The 17,895-nt window shown below is 48.6% G+C and overlaps 1 protein-coding gene across 1 annotated transcript in view; it reads left to right on the top strand.

Moving 5' to 3' along the window:
* Nfasc (neurofascin) overlaps positions 1 to 17,895 on the top strand; it is a 168,750-nt gene that overhangs the window by 70,171 nt on the left and 80,684 nt on the right. Inside the window, exon 2 of the mRNA XM_052200479.1 lies at positions 5,505 to 5,613. The gene's annotated coding sequence lies outside the window, so the exon portion shown is untranslated. The remainder of the gene's footprint in view (positions 1 to 5,504; positions 5,614 to 17,895) is intronic.

Raw genomic sequence — 17,895 nt, 5'->3', positions numbered from 1 at the left:
GGCATCTTCTTTTCCCCCCATCCCTGCTGAATTCTTCTCATTCAGTATTCTGCCCCTCTGCTTTGTAAACATATGTGCACTACAATCTTCTCTCACTTAAGATTTCAAAGACAGTATTCTGTTTATCTATTGCTTTCTTTTTACCTGTGTGTGGATGTGTGAGATACATGTATGACTCCGTGTGTGTGTGTGTGTGTGTGTGTGTGTGTGTGTGTGTGCATGTATGTGCATGTGTTCATGCACGTGCGTGCGTGAGTGCATGCGTCTGTGTGTGTGTGTGTGATTATGGGTAGGCACACACACGAGGTCAGAGCACAGCCTCAGGTTGATCCTCACCTCACACCTTGTTTGAGACAGGGTCTCTCTTTCACTGCTGTATACACTAGGCTAGCTGGCCCATGACGTCAACAATTCTTCTGTCTTTTCCTCCTATTGATCTTGAAGAGTGCCCCAACTTTACATAGGTTTCAGGGATCTGAACTCAGACTTGAGTTCATATGTGAACTCTTGCACATATGGAAGAGAAGAACCTGTGGGATCTGGTTCTCTCCTTCCATTATGTAGACTCTGGATACCACACTCAGGTCATCAGGCTTGGTGGCAAGCACCTTTCCCTGCAGAGCCATTTCAGCAAGGGAAGGCACAGCAAGCACCTCCCACACATAAACCACACATAAACCAGCAAGGGAAGGCACAGCAAGCACCTCCACTCACTGAGCTGCCATCACCAACCCAAAGTCAATATTTAAACCAAAAGGTAAAAGATGAACTCTTTAATAACCAGACTTGATAACATTAGATTTCTTTTTCTCCTCACATGAGTTCGAAGGAAGTTTCAGGTGGATAAAAGATTAATCACAGAAAATGACAGGATCAAAATGCTAGTGAAAACACTGTTTAAAGCTAGCTTTTGGAAAAAGAAGACCCAGGTATGACACCAAATGGCAACAAAATAAAAGATCCATTGAGCTAGGAAGACATTTCCACACCAAAACATGGCAGATATAGTGATCTGCGTTTCCCCTACAGAGAGGGAATTTTCACAGTGAGATTCCTTTAAACCTATAAGAACAAACAGAACAGGAATAGTTCAGTGGAAATGGAGATGTGCAACCTATCTCATAATGGGAAGAAAACCATAAAAGAGATACCAAGTTCTGTGTGCCAAAAGGACAAAAGCTTACAATGCAGCCTGCTAGAATCAGGAACCCTGCCCGGAAGTTGCGGTGGGAGGCTGTTCCCCGTGCTTCAAGGAGACGAAGTCAGCCAAACTCTCTACTATTCAAAAGCTGGCATTTATAAATTGATTCCAAAGAACAGCTGAGACAGCTCAGTGGGTAGAGCTGCAAAGACTTAATTGAGTTTGATCCCAAGGTCTATGGTAGACGTGTCCTCTGACCTCCCCCCAATGACCACAGCACATATGTGCACATACTCACACATACCATGCACACACAGGGATGCAATAATAAATAGTAAAAACATCGCTTTAGTGAACTGATCCTAAATATGGCCTTGCAAAGGCAAGAAGTCGCATTTACCCAAAGACAAGCGTCAAAGCCATTTCCCATGTCAAATGAGTATAAGCCACCCAACTGTCCCTCAAGAAAGGACAGGGTAAGCTCGCTATACATTCATGCCTTGTACCACTAGAGTTCTGTTGTTGTGGCAGCTTTATGTGAACTAATACAGGATAATATCCAGTATATTTATTAACTGGTGTAGGGGAGCAAGGTAGGGAAACCATGAAAATATTTATATTATCTTCTAAAAACTATTATTTTGATTTTGTGTGTATGTGTATATATGTGTATCAGGTGCCTGAGCATGCCAGAAGAAGGTGCTAAGTCACCTGGAACTAGAGCTAAGGGCAGTGTGGGTGCTGGGAACCGAACCCAGGTCCTCTGCAATGCTCTTAAATGCTGAGCCGTATCCCCAGCCCCAATATTCAGTTTTTGAGACAAAATCTCATTGTGTAGCCAGCCCAAGGCAGGCCTCAAACTCACCATGTAGCTCAGGCTGGCCTTAAATTGTGGGTTCCTTCCTCCACCTCTTGAATGCTGGGATTGAAAGTGTACTGTAGCTGGGTGTGGTGTTCCCGTCTCTGTGTGTGCGTGGACTCACCCTGGTGACAGAGGTTGGGCAGGCACAGCTGAGTGAATTAGACTTAGGATGGAGGTAGGCTTGGAGGGACATTTACTAGTAGAAACTATTCTTACAATGTATTCCTTTGAATAAGAATGTGAATTTGTGAATAGCTACTCAAATAGTGAGTGCGGTAAAATCTTAAACTGTCTCTGAAAGGGAAAGAAAGAGATGCAGTGATCTTGGTTTCCTGAGCATGGACTGTGTATCCAGAGAGAGGACCAGCAAAAGTAAAAAGCCATGAAAATTAGGGGTTTGTCCATCCAGGAAGCGTGCTTTTATGACACCATGGAATTCCCAGGGGGGGTGGGGAGACTCTTTTGTGCCAGAGGGGCAAAACTATTCTGTGACAGAGGGAAAGGCAGTCAGGGCATAACAAACACTTGCTGAAGAGCGATGAGGAACCCCTGCAGACATTAAGAGGAGGGGGGAAGCCTGATTTGGAGCTGGCTCAACCTAGCATGCCTTCCTTCATTATCATATGACAGACCTGGTCTTCTTCCTGCTTCTGGGAGCATCTGCCCTACCTTCTGCACCCTCTCCTATGCCACAACCAGGCTAAACTTATCCCCAACTAGCTTGCAAATAAATAAGATTTAGACTATGGCTATTTTGTTTGGCATGACAATTACTGTGTACGTGTACGTGTGGATCACCCCTAATCTACTTTTCCAACTGCTGGCCTGGCTACCTCCCCATCATGTTGCCCAAATAATTGGCCTTGTGCTCAAAGTACATCCCCTCTCATGGCCATTCCTCCTTTCTCCTCCTCAACCTTCCTCTCTTCTCCACCCTTAACTAGGCAACTCAAAACCCACCCACCTCTAACCCCTCCCATCATTGGCTGTAGCATTTTTATTTAAGCAATAATTTTAAATTAAGGAACAAGGTTTGCACCTGGACCTAGACCTTCTTGAATGGAATTTAGCATTACGATGCATAGCAAATCTCAACCCTTCCCTGGCCCAGGCTGCCTGTGGAGCGGTGTGGACTAACTGCTCCAAGCCACTGGGGCCTTCCAGAATCTGAGGCGATGCTAGAACACACAGCAAACTCATCTTGCTCCCATCCTTTGAGGACTCACAGCTGCTCCTCTTGCTGTCCACACACTATCAGGTGTCTGTGTGGTCCCTGCACCCTGGGGATCAGGTGTCCTTCCTGGGAGCCTCCTGTCCCTGGGTCAGATGGTGAGCCTGTTCCCTGAGCTCAGACTCACTTCTTGTGTAGCCCCAAAGCCCCACGCATGATAAAAGTGCTGGTGGTGGGTGTAATCTTATTCCTCTCTAATGAGCATCTTGTCTGTCTGTCGTCTATCTGTCTGTCTGTCTGTCTTCAAATCACAGCTCTTGCTTGATCTCATGACTTTTCCATAAGGAAGAGTTGATCTCTAGTTTTGAACCAGCAGCAAAATATCTGTAGGAAGGTTTCTTTTCCCAAGTACTTTCCTATGCTCCATCTCTGGCCTTCACAGGCAGGGAAAGGTCAAACCCAGGTATACAGTCGTCCTCTCTAAAGAGGCAACTGTGGGACGCTGGCCTTTGGGATATAAACAAATGTGTCTGAATCCTTAACCAGTGGATTCTTTTGTTTTGTGTTTCTGGTTTCGCTGGTTTTATTGATACGTGGTTTGACTGTGCTGTCCAGGCTGGCCTGTAATTCTCTCTCTTTCTGAGAACTGGCATTACAGGCATGCACCACAATGCCTGACTTTAGTCAATGTTTTACACCATTTTGTCAGGCGTAGAGAGGATGGGGCATCCATAATGCAATGGATGGAAACCTGTTGGGATTTCTTGGGAGAAAAGGAGAGGTTCTTCACTTCCTAAAGACACATCTACCTGATACAATGCGGTCAGACTGCCTTGTTTGAATCACTCTATGTGTGGTGCTTTATTTTCATTTTTAGGGACATTAAATGTTTTGTTATGTTTTATAATTACATCACATATTTGCATATTCCAAAGCCACATGGAGAAGTGTATTAAAACCTGTCCCCATCCGCCCTCCACCTTCTCAGCCCCATTTCCTTCATGACCCTCCAACGTGTAGTTTGTCCTTTGTCCCTTAAGCATATGTAAAATTACAACCATATACATACTGACTTATGTGTTCCTTCCCCCTTCTGAAATAAACGGTAACATACTAAACATACTTTTTTTTTCTGTCACCTTTCTCTCCTTGACACTGGAAGTCACAACAGACATGTAAGGGTAAACTCTTGCTAAATCCAAGAGCATCTGCATCCTTAGGACTCTGGGCAGCCGTAGCTCATTCCTCTTACTACTCCAGTGTTACAGTTCCTGCAGTTACTATAATACCAGGCAGGTCTTTAGATGAGGTGGATTAGCCATACTAAGAAAGGTTAGGTGTTTGCTCGATGGGACAAGGGTCTGAGGTGCATCTTTTACATAGCAAAGCAGACCTGGCCGTCAGGTTCTCCTAGAATCCCTCTGTCCCTACCTGGCACATCCTGCCCCAACCCTGAACTTTCCAGCCCAGGAACTGACTGCCCTTCCCCCAGAGGCTCTTCCCTATATAATCCAGACAATCTCTTCTCTCTCTCTCTCTCTCTCTCTCTCTCTCTCTCTCTCTCTCTCTCTCTCTCTCTCTCTCTCTGTCTCTCTCTCTGTCCAAGAGCAACTGCTTCTCCTTCTAAGTTTACAGTTGAGTCTGACTATCTCAGGACTCGAACCTCTCGGATGCCAATCAGTGGCCCAGAGGCCTCCCTGCTTCACGCTACCATATCTTCTCCCATTTTACAAACGGAAAAACAAACTAATAATACACAAAGACTCACTCATGTTTGACAGTCATATCTCATGCTAGAACTTAAAACCCAAGGCTCCTGACCTCTAATAAAGTTAGAATTCTTCTCAATGTGCTATGGATATTTGTGATGAAATTGTTTTTTTTCTGTAGATAGTGGGGGGTGGGGAGGATTGGGGGGCATGGGATGGGAGAAGGGGAGTAATCACAGTGGCTTTTCTAAGGAGGTTAGAAATTAATGAGACATTTATGGGTAAATTCTCCCTTGAGTGTGGGAGATACTCTTCCATCTATAACTTAACTCCTTTAGGGTAGGAGAGAATCAGCAAATTGATTGTGGTGTCGGAACACTAAGATGCAGCTCCTGGGTGAGCGGGCTAGTCGCCAGTGCACTTAAGCACCTTGCATACACTCTGCCCATTTCGTGTAAAGTAAACGAAGATGACTTTACGTTCTGCAAAACTACAAATGTAGATGGACAGAGATGGAGATGTCATTTTCTGAGTGAACTAACAAGTTCAAAACCACAGAGTCTTCCCACACACAGACCTGGAGTAACCCTGGTGTTCTTTCCTGTGTTTGCGTTGAGACAGTTTGACTGACTTATGTGCGATTTGGGAGCCTGGAGTTTTCCTGCCCTCTGTCGACAGGAGCAGAGCCTCCGCTGGTGTTGTGAAAAGCAGGCCGAATGAGGCAGAGAAGGTATGCGTGGGCCCGGGGTGGAGGTGGATGGGGAGTAGGGTGGAGGTGGAAGCTGTTGTCCCCTCTCCCAGGCTTTTTATCTGGCCCCAGGAATTTTCAAGGACTTGACTTCTTCCTTCTCCCCACACATGAAGCCAGAGCCAGCTGCAGAGCCACAGCCCTGATGAGGCCTGTCCTCCGAGGAGGCTCTGCCGGGGCCACTCTGGCTCCTTCTGCGCTAGGAGGGGCATTCAAGTCAGCTGGCATTAGTGTCCATCATTGTCTCTCCTGTCCACCTTAATTGAAGAATTGAAAAGCAGCTTTGTTAATGATCCTAATCCCTTTGCCTGGCCTCCACACCCTGGGAACTTCCTGAGCGACAGCCCTGGCATATGGGGGGCAGTCTGAGAGCCTCTCCTCTCTGTGGGGCTCAGGGTCTCGGCAGATGGATAGCTATCCAGGGTGCAAAGAGCAGGGAGGCTCATGGCACTGAGGCCACACCCTGTATCCAGGGTGGGTGTTGTCTGTTCCGGCAGCACCTGCCTTCCCCAGAAAGAGTGGAGGCCAACACTGAACTGAGGGCTTTGTCTTTCTAAGAGAAGCTTATGGAAGATGACAAGCTACCACTGGGAGGCTGTGGGAGACAGTGGCCCAGCCACCTGGGCTGAGGAAGGTCCTTTTCTTTTTGAGTCTGGTTGTCTCTGACACACTGGCTCTAGCAGTCTCAAAGTCTCTGTCTTCCCGGAAGCTGAGGAGGCAAAGGGAGAGATGAACGAGAGATTGTGAAGGTGTCATGGCATGGGGATCCAAGTAGCCTCCTTGTGCCCCCTTGGGCCCCTGGGGAGATTCAGCTGACTCTGAGGGCTTTTTCAACCTACCGTTGTTACCTCCTTTTTCCTTTCTTTTGTTTTACTATACATGGAAGATAGATAGTAAAAGTGATGTGTTAGCCTCTTTCACTGGGTGTATAACACTGTAAGGGAACAGTTCTCCAACATTCAGCAGAGTCAGTTAGTCTGGCTGTGGTGCTTTGAATATGCTTGACCCAGGGCCAAGACACTACTAGGAGGTGTGGCCTTTTTTGGAGTACCTGTGGCCTTGTAGGAAGAAGTAAGTCACTGTGGGTGGGCTTTGAGACCCTCCTCCTAGCTGCCTGGAAGAGAGTCCCCTCTGGTTGCCTTTGGATCAAGATGTAGAGGACTCTCAGCTCATTTTCCTGCACCATGTCTGCCTGGACTCTGTCATCTTCCTGCCCTGATGATAATGGGTTGAACCTCTGAAACTGTAGGCCAGCTTCAATCAAATGTTGTTCCTTATAAAGGTTGCCTTGGTCATGGTGTCTCTTCACTGCAATGGAAATACGAACTAAGACAGAAGTTGATACCAGGGACTAGGGCATTGCTGTGAATTGCTTAAGGGTGTCTTTCTTTGGAGGAATGGGGATTTTGGGACTTTGGATTTGGAAAGCAATGGAATACTTTTAGTGGGACTTAATGGGCAATCCTAATAGGACTGTGGAAGACATCAGTGCTGAGGGTAGTTTGAACTGTACGGTCCTGGCTCTAGATGTTTCAGAGGAGAAGAAGTTTAGTATGTGGTCTAGAGACTCTTGTGATGCTTTGGTGAAGTATGTGGCTGTTCTTCCCGCCCTGGTCTGAAGAGTTTACCTGAGACTAAGGTAAAGAGATCATTGCATTGACAAAGGAAATAGACTTTGTCCTATGGTTTACTCTCATGAAGATCATTTTAATCAAGTGTAGCAAGCTTAGAAAGGAAAAATACAAAATGTGTGGTTCAAGAAATAAAGAGGCACCAGGAAGTGCAATGGAGTTAAATCCTGTGTTCAAGGAGATGGGCAGATTAAGGGAGTGGTGACCTCTGAGGAAGATCCCACCCAGTTAGGCTTATTGTTTATACATTTGCAATTGAACAAGGGATAGTTATAGCATGTTAGGCATTATTACCTGTTATTGCTTTCATTTGGGCTTTTAACTGAAATAAACTGCAATCCAGAAATGGAGAATACACCTGCAATCCAGATCTTAAGGCTAGAAGCCACAGGCTTTTGATTCAGATTTTGACTTGAGATGACACACATTTTTGATCTGGATCTTGAAGCACAGTGGCCATGAAAAGCTTAGGTCCAGGCATGATGGTACATGACTTTTAATACCAGGAGACAGAAGCAGATCTCTAGAGTTCAGAGCTAACTTGGAACACAGCAAGTTCTAGATAAAGAAAAGCTTAGGTCTAGACATGGTAGTACACACCTTTAATCACAGAACTCAGGAGACAGAAGCATGCAGATCTCTGAGTTCAAGGTCAGCCTGGTTTACAGAGCAAGTTCCAAGACTTCCAAGCTCAGGCAGTGAAGGAGTTGGAAAAAAGATAGCTGGTGATAATGTAATAGAAGAATATGGGGCGGGGGAGGAGGGCACATGTTCCAGATCTAGCAAGCAGTAGAACTTGGCAGCTTCAGCCATGTGGCTCTGGCTTTAGAGTCAAGAATAGAAAGGGTTACTGGGACGATTGGTGCTGATTAGATGAAGCTAAGAAATTAGTGGTGATTAAGAAGAGACCAGCATCACTGAGATGAAATCTTTTGGGAAGTGTTTTGTAAGAGCACAAAGAAGCTATGTTCCAGGGATAGCCAAGGTTGTACCTCATGCTACAGCTAACTTGGTAATGTGTAAGAATCACTCAGGTAGTGCTGGTTTTGAAGGCATAAAGGGGTCATGGAGAGCAGCTGAGGCTTAGCACTGTGAGAGGCTATGGAAGGCCATTGGTGAAGGTTCAGCCTAGGTTGCAGTTGACAGCCCAGGACTGAAGGGACCGTGTAAAGAAGCCGAGGCTTGGCCCCATGAAGAGAGCCTATGGGAGGCTATGGGTGAAGCCTAGTTGCAGCTGAAGATCCCAACATATTGGAGATGCCAGTGCCATGGGAAGACCACCAAGAACAGCAGCAGCAGTGGAGTGGAGTCAGCCAGAGCCTAGATTGCTACAGAGGGCAGAACTGGAGAAGTGACGCCAGCCCTTTTGAGAAGCTCAGTAGATTGTGTGTGGGTCCCAGATATTGGAACAAGAAGGTGTAAAATTAAAATTGCCTTGGAGACCCCAAGATGTGAGATGCCAGAACCATGGGATATCTTCTGAGGAAACCTGATAACAAGGAATGGAAGTTGTTGCAGTCAACAAAGATGAAGGGATCTGAAGAGTGCTTTGATATCAGACATGGAGGTACAGAGTTTGGAGTTTTCCCAGATGGTTTCCCATCTTGCCTTGGTCCAGTATTTCCTCCCTATGACATTTGGAATGGTAATGTGTATCCTGTGATGTTGGAAGTGTGTGATCAGTGTTTTGATTTTGATTTGATAGGGGATTACAGTTAAGAGATTGCATGAATTTCAGAGGAGACTTTGAACTTTGGACTTTCAATATTGTTGAGAATGTATAAACTATAGGGACTTTTGAGGTTGGACTAAATGTATTTTTCATTATGCTATGGCTAGGTAGGGCCCTGATAGACTCATGTGTTTGAACAAGCCTATGGGGGCCAGGGAGTTGAATGTGGTGGTTTGAATATACTTGGCCCAGGGAGTGGCACTGTTAGGAGGTGTGGCCTTGTTGGAGGAAGCATGTCACTGTGGGAATGGGCTTTGAGACTCTCCTCCTAGCTGCCTGAAAGAGAGCCTCCTCCTGGATGCCTTTGGATCAAGATGTAGAACTCTCAGCTTCTCCGGCACCATGTCTGTCTGCATGCTGCCATGCTTCCTGCCATGATGATAAATCTCTGAACCTGTAAGCCAGCCCCAGTGAAATGTTCGTATAAGAGTTGCCCGGTTGTGGTGTGTCACAGCAGTGGAAACCCCAGCTAAGACACCAGCTTTCAGCCTCCACAGCCCTCTTTGGGCACTTTGGTCATTACCATCCAGTCTCTAACCTACTCTCCTGGAGCTCACAGTATGCGATGCTGTCCAGGCACAGTTCTGGAAGTCCACAGCAAGGTGCCTGATCAGAACATGCTCAGTGTGGCTGTGTCTCAGATGTGTCAGCCTCGGCAGCAGTCCTCAGCACTGGCTCAGTTTCCACTCTCATCCCAATCACTGAGCCACTGAGGGCTGGGTTTCCTGCTGTGAAGAACCTGAAGGAATGCAGAGACTCCCTGCAAATGGACATGTGACTATTTTGAGAAGAGAGCATCCCTGGGTTCTTGGCCTGTGCCAGTGATCGTCCTTATCATACATAGTGTGTATTTGGGTGTTTCCACATGTGGGGCCCTATGTTCTACACACACACACACACACACACACACACACACACACACACACACAGACGTAGCTCCCGTGTTCTTCTCTCCCAGCCCTTCAAGATTTCAAGACCCCCTTGTGCTTACCTTTCCCTGATGACAGAATCCAAGCCATAAAGGTTAAGACCTTGACAACGCCTCACCAGAGATGGTGCCGTGCCTACATCTGGGTCCCCACAGCCGGACTCCAGGTTCTATGTGGCTTACTTTAGGTTTGGGGCTGAGGGTGTCTCCAGTGTGATTTGTTCAGGTTTCACAAGAACACTGCATGATGATTCTGAGCAAGTGTCCTCCTGGGTCCCAGATGTGATTCAGGACTTGGTGGCTCCAGCTGGGTAGCCTTCTCAGGAAGGAGCCCTGCCCTTCAGGTCACCTCTGTCCCTTCTCCCTTTGTTCTCAGCCCACTGCCATCTGGAGCTGCCCTAGTCATCTGCTCCTGAGCCCCTCCCTTTCCCTTCTCCTCCCACCCCAGCAGGAGGAACCTTCCTAAATCCAGTGCCTCAACTCCTTGTCAGCTGGGGTCCCTCAGAGCAGACACCTGTCCTCTGACTCATGCAGGGAAACCACCCAGCTTCCCCAGGCCTTCAATTTCACAAATGGATCCATTTGGTTAATTGCACTCCTACCCCCAAGCCCCTCTGCCTGTCAGCTAGAGACAGCCTCCTCCTCACCACAGGCCTTACAGAATCAGTGTGTGCTCAGGACCCGCAGCTGTGGATATGTGAGACCAGGGCACTTGATTGGAGGCCGTTTGACTGATTCCAGGCTATTTACATTTAGCCACCTTTGCCCATGGGTGCTGAGACAGGCAGGGGTAGGTGTGGGGCGTGGGTGGCAGCAAAGACAGCCGGTGCCTCGGAGCTCCTGATGCCCACCTCCTCTCAGCAATTTACAGTTGTTTTTTAGCTCCTTTCATAGTGTAGTCCAGGCTGGCTTTGACCTCACAGTCTTCTCTCCTCTCACTCTTAATTGCTGAGCGATCATCTCGCCTTGGCCCTTTCTGCTAACCCAAGCCCATCTCTCTGGAGACACTGTATCCCACCCTGAGTTCCGGCTTTTAATAAGACAACCAGGGGTTGTGCAAAGTTCTTTTTCTCCACCACCGGAGCTCCCAGTGTCTGGCGGCACACACAACCACCACCGTTTCTCACAACCAGACTCCTCGCCAAATGTCAGTACTTAAAACTGGAGGAAAATCTCCCCGTGTGTGGCCTCTCCCTTTTTGCAGCCCCCTCCCCACCTCCTGTTTCCACGTTCTTCCTGTCTGTGGGAGCTGCCTGCTGGGGTGGCAGTTGGATGTAGACTGCTGTCTGCCTGGGATGTAAATGCAGAAGGCAGTGAAGGAGGGGCTGGGGAGGGAGGAGGATGGGCGGTGGTAGCTCTCTCCTGCTGGCTTCATCCTTTTCTTCTGTGCCCCACTTATCACAGCAGACAGTAATTTTTTAAAATGCCATGGGGTGCCCTGTCTTTGGAATATCTGCAGCAAACCCACTATTGGCTCCCTAAGGAAGTCCTGTCAGAACTGCTCTCCCGATGGCCAAAGGGCTGGGTCCTGGTGGAGGAGCTGGTGGGAAGGGGAGTTCAGCTGCTTTTGAGGAGGGTGTGTCAGTACAGGAATGATGCATGCATAGGGACTGTGGCTGGTCTGGGATGTCGGGGACCTCCTGTTCTCACTGGGTGGAGGAAGATAACATCTATGCAGATAACCCTGTGTTGGTTCTGAGAGTGCCGGTGGCTCCTTGGGCATCAGGCAAGTGTGTCATGGTCTGCACAGGCATCGGCCCAGTTAGAGATTCATGAATAGATGTAAAGGCCCAGATGGTCCAAAACCAGGTAGCAAAGCAGTTGTGATTTAGTGGGAAGGAGAAAAGTCTGGAGGTTCTTAAAGGGCAGATGTTTTAGAGTTAAAGGCTTGGGTTAGAAGCTTGTAGGTTAACAAGACAATTGTCCCAGCAACCCTGCTGTAAATGAACCTGTATGCCCTTCTCCTGCAGGCAGGAAGATTCTGGCTCAGAGAGCGAGGACAACAGCTTGGGTGGGTTTGCGACTCTAAGGCAAGGCCCTTCATATGCCAGGGAGATCACAGATCTCTCTCTCTCTCTCTCTCTCTCTCTCTCTCTGTGTGTGTGTGTGTGTGTGTGTGTGTGTGAGAGAGAGAGAGAGAGAGAGAGAGAGAGAGAGAGATTTATTTAACTTGTATTTTATATGCATTGATGTGAGGGTGTCAGATCCCCTGGAACTGGAGATACACTTGTGAGCTGCCATGTAGGTGCTGGGAACTGAACCTGAGTCCTCTAGAGGAGCAGCCTGTGCTCTTGACCACTGAGCTGTCTCTCAGCCCCTCCCCGACCCCCATCACTTCTTAACATTAAATCTCCAGAGTGGGATCTGGCGTATTTCCCCTGCCTCAGCTGTCCTGGAACTCACTTGACCAGGCTGGCCTTGAAAACTAGCAGGAATCCTCCTGCCTCTGCCTCCTGGGTGCTGGGATTAAAGGACACGGGCCACCACCACCTAGTCATTTGTGAATTTAGTCATTCATTTTCTTTTATGAAATAACACAATTTTTTTCTAACAAAGCTAAGTTCTGTTTTGTTGTTGATGCTTTTAATAACTGCATTAATGAGATGTAATTCACGTATAATACAGTTTGAGGATGGTTCCCATATATATTTTTTGCTAGGCCTAGAGCGGACACTTACCAGCTACTGTAATTGTATCACCATTCGCACTACCTCCCCCACAAAAGTCCATCCCATTGGCGTCTGGACTCTGTCCTGCTCTCCCCCCAGCCCTAGGGCAGGCATTAGCCTACTTTCCACATCCTCGGAGCCACTCTGGAGGTGTCCTCCACGTGGAACCATGCAATAGGTGGTCTTCCTGTCTGGTCTCTTAGCGAGATGTTATGGAGGGTTATCCACACTGCAGGGCATAAGCAGGCTCGCCAGGGAGTGGCTGAGGAACCGCCCATTTCGAGGGTAGAGCATGTCTTGTGTGCACCATCACTTGATGGATGACTGACTGCATCCTGTGGGAACTCTGCACTTCTTTCTCGGAGCCCCCACGTCTCCTGATATTAATCCCAAGGGTCCCCTTCTGGCATGCCGCCTCCTGTCTCCGCCTTCCCTCCCATCTGGGTCCCCTTACTCAGTCCAACACTTGAGCCTGCTCACCCTTGGAGTCTGCCACACAGGATTATGATCACCGTCTCCCCCGGCCTTGCAACTCACTCCCTTTAACGGTGGCATGCTGGGGAGACAGCTGGAACGCTGCCTGATATCCGGGTCCCTGTTGCTGCCCCGCCCCCTGTGAAGAAAGACCAGAAGAGTGTCCAGTGCTGAGAAAGCTTTCTGTGGGATGGTAGACACCAGGGCAGGGAACCCAGGGAGAGAGAAGCCAGCCTGGGTGCTGTCGAGTCAGGGCTCCTGCTCTTTCCAGTTTGCAGCACTCCCCTGGAGCTGGGAGTCGTCGCTTCCTCTCGTTCCTTCCTGTGCGGCTCTGGCTGCAGCCTGTGCAATGCTAACCTTTCCAGTGGTTGTTGCTCTCTGAAAGCAGACGCCAAGAGTGCCCCTCACCCGCCACTTCCTCCTTCAGAGATCTGTCTCTCTGCCCCTCTCCTTGCTTGCTCTTCTCTCTCCCAGCGATAAGTCTCCTGTAATCCTAGGTTGTGGGTTGAGTGTGAAATGTTACACCAAGGACTTGTGCAGCACTCCAGCTGGTGATACTAGTCTATAAGGGTGTGGAACCTTGAGGATATAGGATCTAGGTGGCTAACATAGGCCACTAGGATGAATCCTGACTGTTATTACCATATGTGTTTTCTAGCTCCATCCCTAAAAGGACAAAAGAGGAAATCATATATATATATATATATATATATATATATACACACACCACACACACACACACACATACGTATATATGCACACACACATATGTGATATGTGTGTATGTATATATACATACACACATATATATTTTAGATAGTTATATATACATCTGCATATATAAGTATATATACATATGTATACATATATACATAATATGTATTGTTTTATATATACACATGTATACATCTATGTATATGCACATATAGGTGTGCATGTACATGTGTATATATGTGTATGTATGTGTACATACTATATATGTAATATATATACACACACACACACACACACACACACACGCATGCACACACACATATATAATGTATATATACAGTAAGGAACTCTTTTTTTTAAAGATCTATTTATTTATTTATTTTATGTAAGTGCACTGTAGCTGTCTTTAGAGACACCAGAAGAGGGCTTCAGATCTCCTTACGGATGGTTGTGAGTCACCATGTGATTGCTGGGACTTGAACTCGGTACCTTCGGAAGAGCAATCAGTGCTCTTAACCGCTGAGCCATCTCCAGCCCCACAGCAAGGAACTCTTGACAGCTGGCCGATCATAGCGTCTATGAGGCCTAGTGACTGCTGATTGGGTTGTGGGGCTAAGGAATGTATCCCTTGGCTACCTGTATCCCTTGGGCTTCCTTGAAATACCAGGCAGGGATGTGCTGGGCTCCAGCTGGCCTTGAGTCAGAACAACCGCATGAGGCAGCCTTCCACTTCCTGTGTGGATCAGGATAGAAATGTAAAGACGTCCCTCTTGCTGCTGTTGTGATGGGAGGAAGTGGAGAAAAATTGGTCTAAAGAGCCATGAAGATCAGAAAGTCCAAAGCAGACCCAGAAGGTGTAGTCACAGTATAGGACACACGTTCTATGTATGTCCCTTCAGGGAGGTGCAGGCCACCCCGACTCCAGAGAACCTGCTGCCTTCTGCAGGACTCTGGTCCTGCTGGTGGCCTGTGAGTAACACAGTGCCCTGGGGTGCTTTCCCACCGCAGGAAGTATGGTGTGACACTGGATGTTCCTAGGTCCTCCTAGTTGTCATCTAGAGGAAAAGGTCATGTCTCCTTTCCTTCCACCCTCTCTTTCCCCAGCTTAATAGCCGGTGATTCATCTGAAGATATCAGGTTTCAGCCTATAGATACCTTCTGGTCAGTGTGCAGCAAATGCTGTTTTTCAGCCAAATGGCTAATGCAAACCCAGCATTCTCTCTTGCCCCTCCCCAGAGAGAATGAATGAAGATTGCCTGGCACCTTCCCCTAGTCCAGAGGCCTCGGTGGCCTCAGCTAAGGCAACCTGCTTATATCTTTAGTGGGAAGGAACCCTGCTTTCCTCCCCATCCCCCTCCTGACAATGGCACGGAGCCAAGCACAAAGCACACCACGAGGCACCAGGGCAGCTAGAGCACACCCAAGAAGGCAGTCAGGGTGTCAGCCTTCTACCGGGTTTCCTTGGCTGTGTGAAAGTCCTAAATGACTGGTGGCCCACACACAGACCAGGAAGCTAGTAGTGTCTGTCCCCAGTGGGCAGGAGGAAGGCAGTGCAGTGCTCAAGCATCAAGCAAAAGAATGCTCACCCCCCTGCCCCCAACAAGAGGCGTCCCCGGTATGGTGCAATTCCTGAGTCTTCCAGTAGGAGGTGATCATGTGAACAGCTTGGCTTTCACAGAAGATGCAGAGCTGTGGGGACACTTTCAGATTCAGTGACATAGTGCCAGATGCTGCCACAGAAGGAAAGCCAGGCGCTCCTCCACACGGCTTCCTTGTCTGATAGCTTGTCTGCCTTTCTCCTCCTTGCTGGTGTCTTGTCTCCTTGGCACGTGGTGGTGGCTGTTCAGCTGGTATTGAGTTCCCGAGAACCCACATATTGGCCTTAGATGTCCGTGGGCTGGACAGAGATTCTTGTGCTTGGATGGTTGTCTGTCATTCCGTTCTTTGGCATGAGAGAGACGGCGTGGGAGTGGGTGTCACTGGGCCACTGGATCAACTGAGTGGGACCTTGGATGTCCCAGGCCAGCCACTGTGCTTCAGAACATTTCCAGAATCAGCATTTCTGATGCCTTGGGATGAACAGTGGGAGGCTGGAAAGGCACCTGCACAGCTGGATGCCGAGAGCCCTTAAGGATGGCACTGGGGGTGGCCCTGCCTGAGGTCAAGCAGAAAGAAAGCTGAGAGGAAATGGGGGAGCATTCTGGGAAATAAAGGCCTCTGGGGAGTATGCCGAGCAGTAAGAGGCTCTGCTTCCGAGGATGCCGAGTTAAGCGCACCCAGCAATGGCCACTGCCTTGCCGCCTGCTTCTGCATAACCACTAACAACAGATTCATCAGGCCTGTTATTAATTGAGGATCTATTAGGCAGATTTATTGATGAGCCAAAACTCCCGGTAGTGGAAAGTGTCTGATACAATGGCTGCTCATGAGGTTTTAGCACGCCATCTCACTGCAGAGGGAGACAAGATGCAGGCTCAGCACTGATCTGAGTAGGTACAGGACACTGACCCAGGACTCCTCCCACAAGGCAATGGCTACAAGGTGAGCATGGGATGTGCGGGGAGCAAGGGGAATTGTCCTGACATGGAGGAGTCAGCGAGGACCTCAGACACTGGAGCAAATCAGCACACTAAATAAGGGGAGAGGATTTGGGACTCAGGAAGGACAGGCTAGAGTCTGGGCTAGACAGGAGACCCAAGCTGTTGACTGTAAGTGAGAATATAGGCTCACCCCTTTCATCTTTCCCAGCAGACACAGCATGCAGGGCGCTCTGCCCTTCGAGGCGGGGGACTGGGGTTTGTTTTTATGTATAAACCAGTGGTTTTCAACCTTCCTAGTGCTGCAACCCATTAATATAGCTCCTCGTGTTGCGGTGACCCCAAACCATACGGTTATTCACGTTACTACTTCATACCTGTAATTTTGCTACTGTTATGAATCCAGCTGTAAATATCTGTCACACGACCCCTGTGAAGGGGTCACTCGACCCCAGGGTTTCAGCCCACAGGTTGAGAACCGCTGATGTAAACCATTTGTGAATGCCATGAGCTCCTATTAGTAGTGAATTATTTGCATCCTCTATTCCAGCGAGGGACAGCTTGCCTTTCCATGTAGGACTGTAGTCACACGAGATGAATCTGAGCCCTGGCGGATCTCCCACCCCATGCTCAGATGTGCCTCTGATCCCGTGATCCCAGGTCGTTTGGAGGCAGCTCTCCGGGATCAGCCTTGCCTCCTGTCTTTTTAATGGGAGTGGCTGGGGTTTGCGTTGGCTTCAGGGGCTTTTATTATCTCTCTGCTCCCCCACAATTTCCCGTGGCAGTGATGTGTGAATGTGTTCCTTAGTTGGTTCTTGTAGTACTATTCTAGTCACTGGGTTAGCTTTATTCCAAGAGCTAATTGCTGGCGTGTAGTCTCCGCTCTGCTCTGTTGGTGTGTCCCTAGGTATTAATTCACGCGCACAGCCTAGGAGAGCTACAAGTTATTCATGGCTCAGAGGCATTTCAAATGGAACTTACCCCATGCCAAGCCCAGCCTCCCTGAGCCCTGACCATGAGCCCACTCGCTCGCTCCTCCTTCTGTGTTCCCAGGGCCAGCAACAGATAGTCACCTTTCCAACCTGGAACTCTCCATGCCTTCCCCTGTCCACCCCCAGTCAGCCGTGAGAGCCTGCCAGTTGTGACCCAGGACTTCTCAAATCTCAGGAAGGCCTTGGAGATGGGATGGGTATCTTCCAGTGTGGCACCTCCCACCCTTCCCAGGTCACCTGTGAAGCTGGCAGAGGTGGAGGCAAAGGGAGAAGTCTCCAGGGAGTGTTCCTCCTGGGCTGCACCCAGAGCAGGGAGATGCCTTTGAGCAGAGCAGCCTGTCACTTAGCCCCACCCAGCCATGTCCCAGGGAGGTCATAGGTCACCCTGCACTAAGTTGCCTGATGTGCAGAGAAAATAGACATACCTTGCTTTCCTCAGAGCCTGCGAACTCACCAGGAGTTAGTCAGTGGCATGTGGCCTTGGCAGCTGTAGAAGTGCACTGGGGCTTGCCTCATGGCTAGCGGCAGGCACGTGAGCCTTGCTCTCACAGGCTCTTCACAATGGAGGCTGGAGATGCAGGTTAATC

This window comes from Apodemus sylvaticus, chromosome 12 (assembly GCF_947179515.1).
Source record: "Apodemus sylvaticus chromosome 12, mApoSyl1.1, whole genome shotgun sequence".
Classification (NCBI taxonomy): domain Eukaryota; kingdom Metazoa; phylum Chordata; class Mammalia; order Rodentia; family Muridae; genus Apodemus; species Apodemus sylvaticus.
This window is presented reverse-complemented; position numbering and strand designations above follow the sequence as displayed.